We start from the raw sequence: 15,993 nt of genomic DNA, 5'->3' as shown, positions 1-15,993 counted from the left end.
CTATTCGCTTTCCTATCAATTGCCCAACAGTAATTTGTTTACCCACCGTATGCTATTTTTCATGAGAGATGCCACTATGGAAAGCTATAGCCCTGGAGTCTATTCACAACATATTGATAAAACTTCCAATACCTTGCTACCATTTATTTGTTTTTATTTTATTTTGCATTATATTATTATCCACAATTATCCACCCACCTCATTTGCTTGCAAATAACGAGACCAAGGGGATTGACAACCCTCTTGCCCGCGTTGGGTGCAAGTTGTTTGTTCTTTTGTGGGCAGTCACTAAAGACGTTTGTGGTTGATATTCCTGTTGGTTCGACAAACCCTTGGCTTACCCGCATTGTGCTGCGATAACCTGTTCCTCTTGATGACCCACAAGTATAGGGGATCAATCGTAGTCCTTTCGATAAGTAAGAGTGTCGAACCCAACGAGGAGCAGCACGATCTGACAAGTGGGTTTCAGCAAGGAAATATCTGCAAGCACTGAAATTATCGGTAACAAGTGATTGTGTGGTGAGATGATTCGTAGCAAGCAACAAGTAACAAAAGTAGCAACGGTGCAGCAAAGTGGCCCAATCCCTTTTGTAGCAAGGGACAAGCCTGGACAAAGTTTTATAGGAGGAAAAATGCTCCCGAGGACACACGGGAATTTCTGTCATGCTAGTTTCATCATGTTCATATGATTCGCGTTCGTTACTTTGATAGTTGGATATGTGGGTGGACCGGCGCTTGGGTACTTCCCTTACTTGGACAACCATCCCACTTATGATTAACCCCTCTCGCAAGCATCCGAAACTACGAAAGAAGAATTAAGACAAAGTCTAACCATAGCATTAAACTAGTGGATCCAAATCAGCCCCTTACGAAGCAACGCATAAACTAGGGTTTAAGCTTCTGTCACTCTAGCAACCCATCATCTACTTACTACTTCCCAATGCCTTCCTCTAGGCCCCAATAACGGTGAAGTGTTATGTAGTCGACGTTCACATAACACCACTAGAGGAAAAACAACATACAACGTATCAAATTACCGAACGAATACCAAATTCACATGACTACTATTAGCATGACTTATCCCATGTCCTCAGGAACAAAAGTAACTATACTCAGAAAGCATAATCATATTCATGACCAGAGAGGTAATGAGTAGCATCAAGGATCTGAACATAAACTCTTCCACCAAATAATCCAACTAGCATCAACTACAAAGAGTAATCAACACTACTAGCAACCTTACAAGTACCAATCGGAGTCGCGAGACGGAGATTGGTTACAAGTGATGAACTAGGGTTTGGAGATGAGATGGTGCTGATGAAGATGTTGATGGTGACGAGTCCCCTTTGATGAGAGGAGTGTTGGTGATGACGATGGCGATGATTTCCCCCTCCGGGAGGGAAGTTTCCCCGGCAGGATCGTCCTGCCGGAGCTCTAGATTGGATCGGCTCAAGTTCCGCCTCGTGGCGGCGGCGAAACCACGAAAAAGCTCCTCCCTTATTTTTTCCTGGACGAAACCCTTCATATGGCAATAGAGGGGGGCAAGTGGGCCTGCAGGCTGCCCACAAGCCCTCATGGCGCGCCCTGGGGGGTGGCCGCACCGTGCAGGCTTGTGGCCACCTGCACGCCCCCTCTGGCGCTTCTTCGGCCTAGTATTTTTGATAAATCAGGAAAAATATCCTCATTGATTTTTACAGCTTTCGGAGTTGCGCAGAATAGGTATCTCAACTTTGCTGCACTTTGAGGCCAGAATTCCAGTTGCCGGCATTCTCCCTCTTCATGTAAACCTTGCAAAATAAGAGAGAAAACGCATAGGAATTGTACCGCGAAGTGAAATAACAGCCAAAGAAGCGATAAATATCAACATGAAAACATGATGCAAAATGGACGTATCAACTCTCCCAAGCTTAGACCTCGCTTGTCCTCAAGCGAAAGCCTAGATCAATAAATATGTCCACATGTTTAGGGAAAGAGGTGTCGACAAAACAAGATACAAACATGCATGCATCATGATCAAGATCAGAACAGCAATACCAACATATAATCTCTCATGTTAATGTGATAATTCCTTCACAAAGTAAAGCATGGATCAAGAACCTTACCGAGAAGTAACAACCGATAGCCTTTAGTCATTGAAGCAATTACAATTTATCACAATATGAGAAAGAGTCAAATAAGAGCTTGTAAAGAAAATCCACATACTCAATCATTCTTTCGTTCTCTACAATTGCTACAACTCACATGGTACTCATGAGATCAAAGTTTCAGCTGGACACAGAGAAAGATAGGGTCTTACAGTTTTGCCTCCCAACTTCTTACCTCAAGGGTAATGTCAACAATAATAATTCATGAACACTTACCTCCAAGTTGACATATGAATATAGATATTTCCCAAGCATATGACGTTAGGCAAGATAAAGGCGAAATAAGGAATTGGTGAAGATCACCATGACTCTTTCAAGGGCAAAAAGTGAAGGTACAAGATAGGACCTTCGCAGAGCGAAGCAGAGGTTGTCATGCGCTTTTGAGGTTTGAATGCATGTCCTCTTAGTGTGGAGGAACGTCACTTTATATTGCCTCATGTGATAAACAAATTTATTATGCAGTCTGTCACTTTTATGTCTTCCTCATCACAGGTTCGTATAAAGCTTATTTTCCACACACTAATAGATCATACATATTAGAGAGCAATTTTATTGCTTGCACCGATGACAACTTACTTGAGGGATCTTATTCAATCCATAGGTAGGTATGGTGGACACTCATGGTAAAACTGGTTTAAAGGTTTATGGATGCACAACTAGTATCTCTACTTGGTGCAGGAGGTTTTGGCTAATATGAGGTGGAAGCAATCGTCACATGCTAAGGGATCTCTAATCATATAAAAAAATTCGGAGCCAAGCAAACACAATTCATTATGTTGTCTTCCTTGTCCAACATCTACTTCTAGGCATGCAATAGTTTAGTGAGTGTTCACAATCATAGATGGTGTCAGAGATGATGTATTTATATGTGAACCTCTCCTTCTTTATCACTTCCTATTAATTGCAACAATGACCAAGGTCTATGTTTGCCTACCCTCAACAAGTTACAATCCTCATCCTTTTTATATGTGAAGCCATGACTTCCCATAAGATCATTACATGATCTTTCATGCTTTTGTCCTATTCTCACTCTTTTGATCATGGCAAGAGGCAAAGACTTTCAACTAAGGCACTCTTTATTATATGGCTCACGAGCAAGAATACATCGGGGGTGACACAAAGCAAAACTGAAGACTAAAACACTAAGACTTTTAATCTACTAGAGAAAGAGAAAACTGAAAAGGTAAACTAAAACAAAGGTAAAGGCAAAAGATGTGATGGTGATATGATACCGGGGTAACTCCCCCAAGCTTGGCACAAGCCAAGGGGATTGCCCATACCAATGCTCAGTTGTCTTCCTTTGGTGGTGATGGTGGAGTTGTTGCAATCTTTGACTCCAAGAGGGCCATTAATCTTTGATTTATACCTTGGAGATCCGCGATATCTTTTTCTAGCAAAACAACTTCATGAGTGAGACAAGTATTGCGAGCACGAGTTGTTTCACAAAACCTCAAGAGTTCAATCAAAGATGGAGACAGTAGGTGGAGGTAGGGTTGGAGGAAATCCACTTCTTCAACTTCTTCCTTGTTGAGCACAGATTGCACTTCGTCCCATGCCTGATCCTTCTCCTTAGCTTTGCCCTTGGTTTCTTTAGGTAGCCTTTCCTTAGCCTCCATGACCTCCATCCTTTTTAGATCAGCATGAACTTCTCCATAGATTTGACGGAGATTGTTCTCCCCACAAATTCATGGGATGACATCTTGCTCTAAACGTGCGGCAGAAAACAGGCTCGAAACGAAAAACAGAAAAGATCTGCGTGATGTAGGGGTCAGACCAAACGGGAGTATATATAATGATTTTTTACAGACCAGAAGGAGTACTCTGCATGAAAACGGAGTCCGGGAGGCGCACGAGGTGGCCACAAGCCCTCACGGCACGGCCAGGGGGTGGGCCCGCGCCGTGTAGGTTTGTCGCCTCGTCGCGCACTTTCCAGACTACTTCCAAAACGGAGAAAATTTCCTACTGGAAATGTTTTGGACTATGTTTTCTTACCAAATCACATACCTCTTCGTTTTCGGAGTCTGAAACAGGCTGATAAATATTCCTTAGGTATTCTTCCGGAGTTATGGTATTGATGATATTGCTTTCAACATTTATGGGAGTACCTGAGATATAATGCTTGATTTTGTGCCATTTACAACTCTCCGACAATTACCTTCTGTGTTATCGATCTTGATAGCACCGGAACGATATACTTCCTCAACAACATAGGGACCTTCCCATTTAGATAGAAGCTTGCCTGCAAAGAATCTTAAACGAGAGTTATATAGCAAGACATAATCACCTACATTGAACTCACGCTTTTGTATCCTCTTATCATGCCACCTCTTAACCTTCTCTTTGAACAGCTTGGAATTCTCATATGCCTGAGTTCTCCACTCATCAAGCGAGCTAATGTCAAATAACCTCTTCTCACCATCAAGTTTGAAATCAAAGTTGATCTCTTTGATTGCCTAATAAGCTTTATGCTCTAGCTCAAGAGGTAAGTGACATGCTTTCCCATACACCATTTTGTACGACATGCCCATGGGATTCTTATAGGCAGTTCTATAAGCCCACAGTGCATCATCAAGCTTCTTAGACCAATTCTTTCTAGACCTGTTGACAGTCTTTTGTAGAAGACCACTGGACTGAGGGTGAAAAGGAGATGCAATTCTATGGTTGACATCGTACTTAGCAAGCGTTTTACGGAAAACACCATGAATGAAATGTGAACCACCGTCGGTCATTAAATATCTAGGCACTCCAAATCTAGGGAAGATAACTTCTTTCAGCATCTTGATAGAGGTGTTGTGGTCAGCACTACTAGTGCGGATAGCTTCTACCCACTTAGTGACGTAATCAACATCAACTAGGATATGAGTATACCCGTTGGATTTTAGAAAAGGTCCCATATAATCAAAGCCCCATACATCAAATGGTTCAATGACAAGTGAATAGTTCATAGGCATTTTCTGACATTTGCTAATATTACCTATTCTTTGACATTCGTCACAAGACAAGACAAACTTACGGGCATCCTTGAAGAGAGTGGGCCAATAGAAACCTGATTGCAATACCTTGTGTGCAGTTCTATCTCCCGCATGGTGTCCTCCGTAGGCCTCGGAGTGACACTTCTGTAGGATCTGTCCCTGTTCATGTTCAGGTACACAATGTCTAATATCACCATCTACTCCTTCCTTATAAAGGTGAGGATCATCCCAAAAGTAGTGTCTCAAGTCAAAGAAGAATTTCTTCTTTTGCTGGTACGTGAAACTAGGTGGTATGTATTTGGCAACGATATAGTTTGCATAATCAGCATACCACGGTGCACTACGTGAAGCATTGATGACATTCAATTGCTCATCGGGAAAGCTATCATCAATAGGTTGTGGGTCATCAAGAACGTTCTCCAACCTAGACAAGTTATCTGCTACGGGGTTATCAGCACCCTTTCTGTTGACAACGTGCAAATCAAATTCTTGTAGCAAGAGAACCCATCTGATAAGTCTAGGTTCAACGTCTTTCTTCTCCATGAGGTACTTAATAGCAACATGATCAGTGTGAATAGTGACTTTGGAATCAACTATGTAAGACGTGAACTTTTCACATGCAAACACGACTGCTAAAAATTCCTTCTCCGTAGTGGCATAGTTTCTTTGGGCAGTGTCTAGAGTTTTACTAGCGTAGTGAATAACATTCAACTTCTTATCAACTCTTTGCCCTAGAATAGCACCGACAACATAATCACTAGCATCACACATGATTTCAAAAGGCAAGTTCCAATCAGGTGGTTGAACAATAGGTGCTGTTATCAAAGCCCTCTTAAGTATTTCGAAGGCTTCCTCACAATCATCATCAAAAACAAAAGGAATATCCTTTTGTAAGAGATTGGTAAGAGGCCTAGAAATCTTAGAGAAGTCTTTAATGAACCTTCTATAGAAACTAGCATGACCAAGGAAACTTCTTATACCTTTGATATCTGTGGGGTATGGCATTTTCTCAATTGCATCAACCTTAGCCTTATCGACTTCAATACCTCTTTCCGAAATTTTATGTCCTAAGACGATGCCTTCATTAACCATAAAGTGGCACTTCTCCCAATTCAAGACAAGATTGGTGTCTTTACATCTCTGCAAGACTCGATCAAGGTTGCTGAGGCAATCATCAAAGGAAGACCCGTAAACGGAAAAGTCATCCATGAAAACCTCGACAATCTTTTCACAGAAGTCAGAGAATATAGCCATCGTACATCTTTGAAAGGTGGTAGGTGCATTACATAAGCCAAAAGGCATACGTCTATAAGCAAAGGTACGGAAAGGGCAGGTGAAAGTGGTTTTCTCTTGATTAGATTGTGCAACTAGTATTTGGGAGAAACCAGAATAACCGTCTAGAAAGCAGAAATGTGTGTGTTTAGACAGTCTTTCTAGCATTTGGTCGATAAAAGACAAAGGGTAATGATCTTTCCCAGTGGCTTTATTCAATTTCCTAAAATCGATCACCATCCTATAGCCAGTAATAATCCTCTGTGGGATCAATTCATCCTTATCATTGGGGACAACGGTAATGCCTCCCTTCTTAGGGACGCAATGCACCAGACTCACCCAATCGCTATGAGCAACAGGATAAATGATACCTGCTTCCAGGAGCTTTAGTATTTCTTTTCTCACTACTTCTTTCATCTTAGGATTTAATCTCCTTTGATGATCATCAATTGTTTTGAAGTCAGGATCAGTTTTAATCTTGTGCTGGCATAGAGTAGGACTAATGCCCTTAAGATCATCAAGAGTATATCCAATAGCAGCACGGTGCTTCCTCAGAGTTTTTAGTAACTTGTTTTCTTCATGCTCTGAGAGCCTAGCACTAATAATAACAGGATATATCTCCTTTTCATCAAGATAGGCATACTTAAGAGTATCAGGCAACTGTTTAAGCTCGAACACAGGATCACCCTTTGGTGGGGGTGGATCCCCAAGCAGTTCAACCGACATATTATTCTTAAGGATAGGATATTGTTCTAAGACAACTCTATCTATCTCATCCCTTTCATCCATATGCATATCATTTTCATGCTCAAGCAAGTATTGCTCTAAGGGATCAGTAGGGGGCACGACAATAGAAGCTAAGGCAATAGTTTCATTCCTACTAGGCAACTCCTTTTCATGAGGTTGTCTACCAAACTTAGAGAAATTGAACTCATGTGACACACCTTCAAAGCCAACAATAATAGTTTGCTTCTCATAATCAATATGAGCATTGATAGTATTGAGAAAAGGTCTACCAAATATGATGGGACAAAAGCTATCTTGTGCGGTAGCAAGAACGAGGAAATCAGCAGGATACTTTGTTTTACCACACAAGACTTCAACATCCCTAACAATTCCCACAGGGCAGATAGTATCTCTATTGGCAAGCTGAATAGTGACATCAATAGGCTCTATCTCAACAGGTGCAATCTCATCTTTGATTTCATCGTATAAGGATTGAGGTATTGCACTAACACTAGCACCCACGTCACATAAACCATGGTAACAATGATCTCCTATCTTAACAGAAACCACAGGCATGCCAACAACAGGCCTATGTTTGTCTCTTGCGTGAGGTTTAGCAATTCTAGCAGCATCTTCACAGAAGTGAATATTATGTCCCTCAACATCGTCGGACAGAAGATCTTTGATAATAGCAACGCTAGGTTCAACTCTAATTTTCTCAGGGGGTGTAGGTGTTCTAATATAGCCTCTACGTATCACAGTTGAAGCTTTAGAATGATCCTTTATCCTAACAGGGAAAGGTGGTTTCTCAATGTAAGCACTGGGAATAACAGGATCATTATAGGCAATGACTTTCTCTACAACTGGGGTGGTTTAACTACATTGACTTCTAAAGGAGGATGATATTTAAACCACTTCTCTTTCGGGAAATCAATATGAGCAGCAAAGGATTTACAAATTGAAGCTACTATTTCAGAGTCAAGTCCATACTTAGCGCTAAAATCACTAAAGGTATTTGTCTCAACAAAGGATTTAACGCAATCAAACATGAAATTCATACCTGACTCCTTACCTTCTTGAAGCTCCCAATCTTCAGAGTTGCGTTTAATTCTCTCCAATAAATTCCATTTGAAGTCAATATCTCTCTTCATAAAAGAATCGGTACAAGAAGTGTCCAGCATGGTGCGATCATCATGAGAAAGCCGAGCATAGAAGTTCTGAATGATAATTTCTCTCGAGAGCTCATGATTGGGGCATGAATATAGCATTGATTTAAGATTCTCCCAAGCTTGAGCAATGCTTTCTCTGTCACGAGGCCAAAAATTGTAAATACAATTCCAATCACGATGTACTAAATGCATAGGATAAAACTTTTGATGAAATTCCAATTTCAACCCATTGTAGTCCCATGATCCAGTATCATCACATAGCCTATACCATGTCAACGCCTTATCCTTCAAAAATAAAGGAAAGACCCTCTTCTTGACCTCATCCTCGGGAAAACCTGAACGCTTAAATAAACCACAAACTTCATCTACATAGATTAGATGCAAGTATGGATGTGATGTTCCATCTCCTGTAAAAGGATTAGCCAGCAGTTTCTCAAGCATAACTGAAGGAAATTCAAAGCAAATATTTTCAGTAGGTGCAGCAGGTTGAGGAGCAACTATTTGTGCTTCCATGCGAGGTGAAGATACCCCGAACAAGCCCCTCAAAGGATTAGTATCCATAGTGACAAGTGACAATAAATTTCAGCACACTATATGAATGTTTCCTTACCAAGTTCCACTTACCAAAGGCGCTTCACTCCCCGACAATGGCGCCAGAAAAGAGTATTGATGACCCAAAAGTATAGGGGATCAATCATAGTCCTTTCAATAAGTAAGAGTGTTGAACCCAACGAGGAGCAGAAGGATCTGACAAGTGGTTTTCAGCAAGGAAATATCTGCAAGCACTGAAATTATCGGTAACAAGTGATTGTGTGGTGAGATGATTCGTAGCAAGCAACAAGTAACAAAAGTAGCAACGGTGCAGAAAAGTGTCCCAATCCCTTTTGTAGCAAGGGACAAGCCTGGACAAAGTCTTATAGGAGGAAAATCACTCCCGAGGACACACGGTAATTTCTGTCATGTTAGTTTCATCATGTTCATATGATTCACGTTCGTTACCTTGATAGTTTGATATGTGGGTGGCCTGGCGCTTGGGTACTGCCCTTGCTTGGACAAGCATCCCACTTACGATTAACCCCTCTTGCAAGCATCCGCAACTTCGAAAAAAGAATGAAGACAAAGTCTAACCATAGGATTAAACTAGTGGATCCAATCAGCCCCTTACGAAGCAACACATAAACTAGGGTTTAAGCTTGTGTCACTCTAGCAACCCATCATCTACTTACTACTTCCCAATGCCTTCCTCTAGGACCAAATAATGGTGAAGTGTTATGTAGTTGACGTTCACATAACACCACTAGAGGAAAAACAACATACAACGTATCAAATTACCGAACGAATACCAAATTCACATGACTACTATTAGCATGACTTATCCCATGTCCTCAGGAACAAAAGTAACTACTCACAAAGCATAATCATATTCATGACCAGAGAGGTAATGAGTAGCATCAAGGATCTGAACATAAACTCTTCCACCAAATAATCCAACTAGCATCAACTACAAAGAGTAATCAACACTACTAGCAACCTTACAAGTACCAATCAGAGTCGCGAGACGGAGATTGGTTACAAGTTATGAACTAGGGTTTGGAGATGAGATTGTGCTGATGAAGATGTTGATGGTGACGAGTCCCCTCCGATGAGAGGAGTGTTGGTGATGACGTTGGTGACGATTTCCCCCTCCGGGAGGGAAGTTTCCCCGGCAGGATCGTCCTGCTGGAGCTCTAGATTGGTTCTGCTCAAGTTCTACCTCGTGGCGGCGGAGAAAGCACGAAAAAGCTCCTCCCTCTTTTTTTCCTAGACGAAACCCTTCATATAGCAAAAGAGGGGGGCAAGTGGGCCTGCAGGCTACCCACAAGCCCTCATGGCGCGGCCTGGGGGGGGAGGAGGGGTGGCCGCGCCGTGCAGGATTGTGGCCACCTATACGCCCGCCTCTGGCGCTTCATTGGCCCAGTATTTTTGATAAATCAGGAAAAAAATCCTCATTAATTTTTACGGTGTTTGGAGTTGCGCAGAATAGGTATCTCAACTTTGCTCCACTTTCAGGCCAGAATTCCAGTTGCCGGCATTCTCCCTCTTCATGTAAACCTTGCGAAATAAGAGAGAAAAGGCATAAGAATTGTACCGTGAAGTGAAATAACAGCTAAAGAAGCGATAAATATCAACATGAAAACATGATGCAAAATGGACGTATCACCTCTTCACAGAAAACCCAACGCAGATCACAAGTATCACACACGTATCAAGACCTATTTGATGTAACTTTTGCTACGTGTTTGTTCGGTTCCGATGAATTGTGGGTTTCTGATGAGATTATTCATTGAAAAATTATGCATCTTCTATAATATTTGTCTATCTTTGATTTTATATCTATGTATGCTTTTCTGATCTATGATTTTTCTTTGGCCAAGATTAATGAGTAGATCTTCAAAGGGAGTGGGGCATAATAGTTGGTTCAATATTGCGTTGTTTTTACTATCCGATAGGAGAAGTTTCAAGCCATGTATTTATATTGTTAGTACTAAAGGTAAAACAATGGGGTTCATGTTGGAAATATGCCCTAGAAGCAATAATAAAATGGTTATTATTATATTTCCTAGTTCATGATAATTGTCTATTATTCATGCTATAATTGTATTAACCGGAATACGTAATACATTTGTGAATACATAGACGACAATATGTCCCTAGTGAGCCTCTAGTTGGCTAGCTCATTGATCAATAGATGGTCATGGTTTCCTGGCCATGGACATTGGATGTCATTGATAACGGGATCACCTCATTAGGAGAATGATGTGATGGACAAGACCCAATCCTAAGCATAGCACAAGATCGTGTAGTTCATCTGCTAAATATTTTCTAATTTCAAGTATCATTTCCTTAGACCATGAGATTGTGCTACTCCCGAATACCCTAAGAATACTTTGGGGGCATCAAACGTCACAACGTAACTGGGTGATTATAAAGGTGCACTACGGGTTTCTCCGAAAGTGTCTGTTGGGTTGGTACGAATCGAGTCTGGGATTTGTCGCTCAATGTGTCGGTACGAATCGAGTCTCGGATTTGTCGCTCAATGTGACACAGAGGTATCTTTGGGCTCACTCGATAATGCGTCATCATAATGAGCTCAATGTGACTAAGGAGTTAGCCACGGGATGATGTGTTACTATCACATCCCTGGATGTCATTACTTGGTGGCTAGTGAGAGTGTGCATCATATTTTATTTTGCATTAAGATTGAAGTGGGGAATAAGGTAAACCCTAGCACCTCACCTCACTAAAGGAAATTCTACTAAGTGTGAATTTCAATGAACCCAAAATGGTTTTTAAAACGTTCATATTTTCTGATAAATATTGGCAACAACATTTCAGTGATGAATTTTATTTTTCAAACAAATTTGAAATTTAAATTAATCCACAAAAGCTAGTGGAAATTTCCAAAACAAATAACTATAAATATTTAGTTATTTGAAAAATGTTGAATCTTTTTGGGAGCTTGGAAATAGTCCAAACAAAACCCCACACATGATTTCAATATTTTTGGCCTAGGGTTGGAGCCGAAACAAAAGAAAAAAATGTCAGAATTATAAAACAGAAAAATAAAAGGAAAGGAAATGTGAGGGGAAGGCTTAAGTGTCGCTCAGGCCCAACCCACCTCCTCCCCCGTCGTCTTCCACCTCTGCCAGTAGGCACAGGAGGAGGTGGTCGCCGCTCACCATGGGCACAACACGCAGCTGTGTGCTTGCCTGCCTCCCCCTATTGCGTTGGCAAAGCGGATAGAGCCCATAGACGTCCCCATCGTCTCTCCCCCTCCTCAGTCGCTCTCCTTCACTCTCCCTCTCTGTCGCCATTGCCGTCGCGGGAGATCACCGCTCGTGAGTCTCCGGTGATCGGTTGGTCCATCTGAGGCCACCAGTGGCTTCATAGCATCGTGTAGGTCACGTAGACGCTAAGCCCCGACCCTTTTGCGCTCTGTTTCAACGAGACCGACCAGGCCCGAGCTCCGGCAGCCGCTGAGCTCGTCGCTGGCGTCGACTCCGGCGTCCCCAGCCCCTCGGGCTTGCACCAATGGACTCGTGGGCGAGTGGCCGTTCTAACGGCGCCCTCCGCCGTCCATTTGGTCGCCGGAGGAAGGTTTCCGACCCCTTCTGCCGTCCCTGGAGCCACGGGTGGCTCACCACCGGTGGGTTTGACTTCCTTGGGTCACTGCTAGGTGGGGCCAGCCACCAGGTTAATTATTCAGTTAACTAAATAATTAAATAAAACTAATTAACTTAATTAGACACTCACTAGTGGGCCCACCTAATTAACTAATTAACTAATTAAGTTAACTAATTAAGTTTAATTTTAACTTCAATTAGTGTCTAAGACACTGACCAATGGACCGCACTGCTCATGTTTGACCAACAACGACCACATTTGACCTGCTGATGTCATGCTGATGCAATATATGGAATTCTGTGATTAAATAAATTCCAGAATTAGTTCAAAACTTCTAAAATTCATAGAAAATAATCTGTAACTCAGAATAAAATAATTTATATATGAAAATTGATTCAAAAAATCCAAGGAATCCAATGGTGCTATTTTCGTGCATGATAAAACAAGTTCTACCTGAGCATCAGGTCAAATCAATTAAAAGGGTATTTGAAAAATACCTTATTTGATGTGGTATTTGAATTTTGATTCAAACCAGCTTCAACCAAAGTAATAGTAGCTACATTAGCCCATACCACATTTCATTTTCATGCCATGACCATGCACCATAATGTTGCACTTGAAGTGTATTGATTGTTGTTGTTTACTTCGGTAGGCCCCACTTGATACGATACCTCCGAGGACCCAACTGAAGGGATATATCCCTCTACTGATATACAAGGCAAGCAAACCCCTTTTGATCATCCCGATAAAATCCCATGTTCTCGCTCTTGCTCTCATTTATTGCATTAGGACACGTCGATTCAAATGCTTTTGCTTTGGTAGTTGAACCCATTCCATTGCATGACCTGTCATTGCCACAGTAAATAGCTAAACCTTGCAACTTAGCATACCTGGTAGTTGCTTGTGGGATGATGTGCTTAACCCTGCCATGCTTTCTATGCATAGAGTTGTGTCAGGCTTGCTTCATCTGGGTGACGAACTGGAATGAATGAATGTGTTCTAATGACGAAGGTTAAGTGATGAACTTGATTTGGTAAAGGTACCGATGAGAGGCTATGTAGGAGTACATGGCGGGTTGTCTCATTGGGACCGTCCTTAAGAACTGAGTCTTGTATGTGTTATTCAAGACTAGCGAGTATCGCACATTAGGATCCTTAATTGACTCTCTCGACTTATTAATCACCTAGATCTCTGTCCAGGAGTTGCAACTAGTTTCTGGTGTTTGTAGGACATGCTAGTAGTCTACCGAGTGGCACCCGTACAGGTGGGCTTGGGACATACTAGGCGTCGTGGCCCGGTGTACCAAGCGTAGTACCATCCGTCAAGGTGGGCTTGGGAACCCTGTACACATCGTTTGGGACCATAGAGGAAACTTCGGCCGGACTTCCTTGCGGGTTCAGTCTCAAATAGGCGATAAACCTGGATTAAAGTCTTGTGTGGTTAGTTAGGTCGTAGCCGACACCCACGCCAGTGGTTCCGCTTGAAGGTTGCCGAGATGCATGACATGCATATGGTGATAAGTGGTGGAAGCATGTGTGAAGAAGTACAGCCCTGCAGGGTAATCTAATCTATTCGAATAGTTGCGTTCGCGGATATGGACTACTTGGAAACTTATATGGTCATAGACAACTTGAAGTGGATACTATAAAATATTTAAGATAAGTGTGAGTGCTATGGATGGCCTTCTCGTAGGGAGACAAGAGTGATTCCATAGTGATGTATTGAATTGGTGAATATGTGGACTCGCGTGCGCTATCCCACCTCAAATAAAGAACTTGTAGTCGTAGTTCAAGTTAGCCAAGAGTCAAAGCTGGCTTGGTGCAATTAAACTCCACAACCCCTTCTTTCATACTGATGCATATGTAGATAGTTCTGACGTAAGTCTTGCTGAGTACCTTTGTACTCACGGTTGATTATTTATGTTTTTGTAGAGAATACTTTAGTCTCATTAAAGGTTTCTACACGATGTGTTCGATGTTGATCCGAATAACTTGGGAATCCGAGATAGAGGTGTGGCTCCTTTGGTAGGGTCGTTGTAGCTTTTCAGGCTCCTCCAGCCATTTTCAGTAGATGTCTGTACCCAGACATGTTTTGCTTCCGCTTGTTTCTTGTATGACTTGAGTGTTGGGTATTGTTACCCTTGTTTGTAATATCACACTATGTTGACTCTTATGAGTCTTTAATAAATACTTGAGTCATAGAGTTGTGTTGTGATGCCATGTTGTATGTACACATACCGTGCATATTGTGTGAATGCTTTGGAATGCATTGTATTGTTGAAAATATGCCCTAGAGGCAATAATAAATTTGTTATTATCACATTTCTTTATTCATGATAATCGTTTATTATCCATGCTGGAATTGTATTGATTGGAAACTCAAATACATGTGTGGATAGATAGACAACACACTGTCCCTAGTGAGCCTCTAGTTGACTAGCTCGTTGATCAAAGATAGTCAAGGTTTCCTGACCATAGAGAAGTGTTGTCACTTGATAACGGGATCACATCATTGGGAGAATGATGTGATGGACAAGACCCAAAACTATGAACATAGGATATGATCGTGTCAGTTTATTGCTATTGTTTTCTGCATGTCAAAGTATCTGTTCCTATGACCATGAGATCATGCAACTCCCAGACACCGGAGGAATACCTTATGGGTTATCAAACGTCGCAACGTAAATAGGTGACAATAAAGTTCCTCTACAGGTATCTCCAAAGGTGCATGTTGGGTTGGCATGAATCAAGACTGGGATTTGTCACTCCGTGTGACGGAGAGGTATCTCGGGGCCCACTCGGTAATACAACATCACAACAAGCCTCGCAAGCAATGCGACTAAGGAGTTAGTTACGGGATCTTGTATTACGGAACGAGTAAAGAGACTTTCCGGTAACGAGATTGAACTAGGTATGGAGATACCGACGATCGAATCTCGGGCAAGTAACATACCGAAGGATAAAGGGAACAACATACGAGATTAACTGAATCCTTGACATAGAGGTTCAACCGATAGAGATCTTCGTAGAATATGTGGGAGACAATATGGACATCCATGTCCCGCTATTGCTTATTGATCGAAGAGTGTCTCAGGTCATGTCTGCATAGTTCTCGAACCCGCACGGTCTGCACACTTAAGGTTCGGTGACGTTTCGGTATAGTTAAGTTATATGTGTTGGTGACCGAAGGTTGCTTGGACTCCCGGATGAGATCTCAGACGTCACGAGGGTTTCCGGAATCGCCCGGAAATGAAGATTTATATATAGGAAGTCCTGTTTTGGTCACCAGGAAAGTTCCGGGCTCATCGGTAGTGTACCGGGAGTGCCGGGAGAGGTGCCGGGGACCATCGGGAGGGGTGTCACGCCCCAAGGGGGCTCATGGGCTATGGGAAGAGATAAAACAGCCCCTAGTGGGCTGGAATAAGTTCCCACTAAGGCCCATAAGGTTTGAGAAGGAAAAAAACACAAGGTGGAAGGAGTTTCCAAGTGGGAAGGAGGAATCCTACTCCAAATAGGATTGGAGTAGGACTCCTCCTCTCTCCCTTGC

Source organism: Hordeum vulgare, chromosome 2H (genome assembly GCF_904849725.1).
Source record: "Hordeum vulgare subsp. vulgare chromosome 2H, MorexV3_pseudomolecules_assembly, whole genome shotgun sequence".
In the NCBI taxonomy this organism is placed as follows: domain Eukaryota; kingdom Viridiplantae; phylum Streptophyta; class Magnoliopsida; order Poales; family Poaceae; genus Hordeum; species Hordeum vulgare.
Note: the sequence above shows the minus strand (reverse complement) of the source record.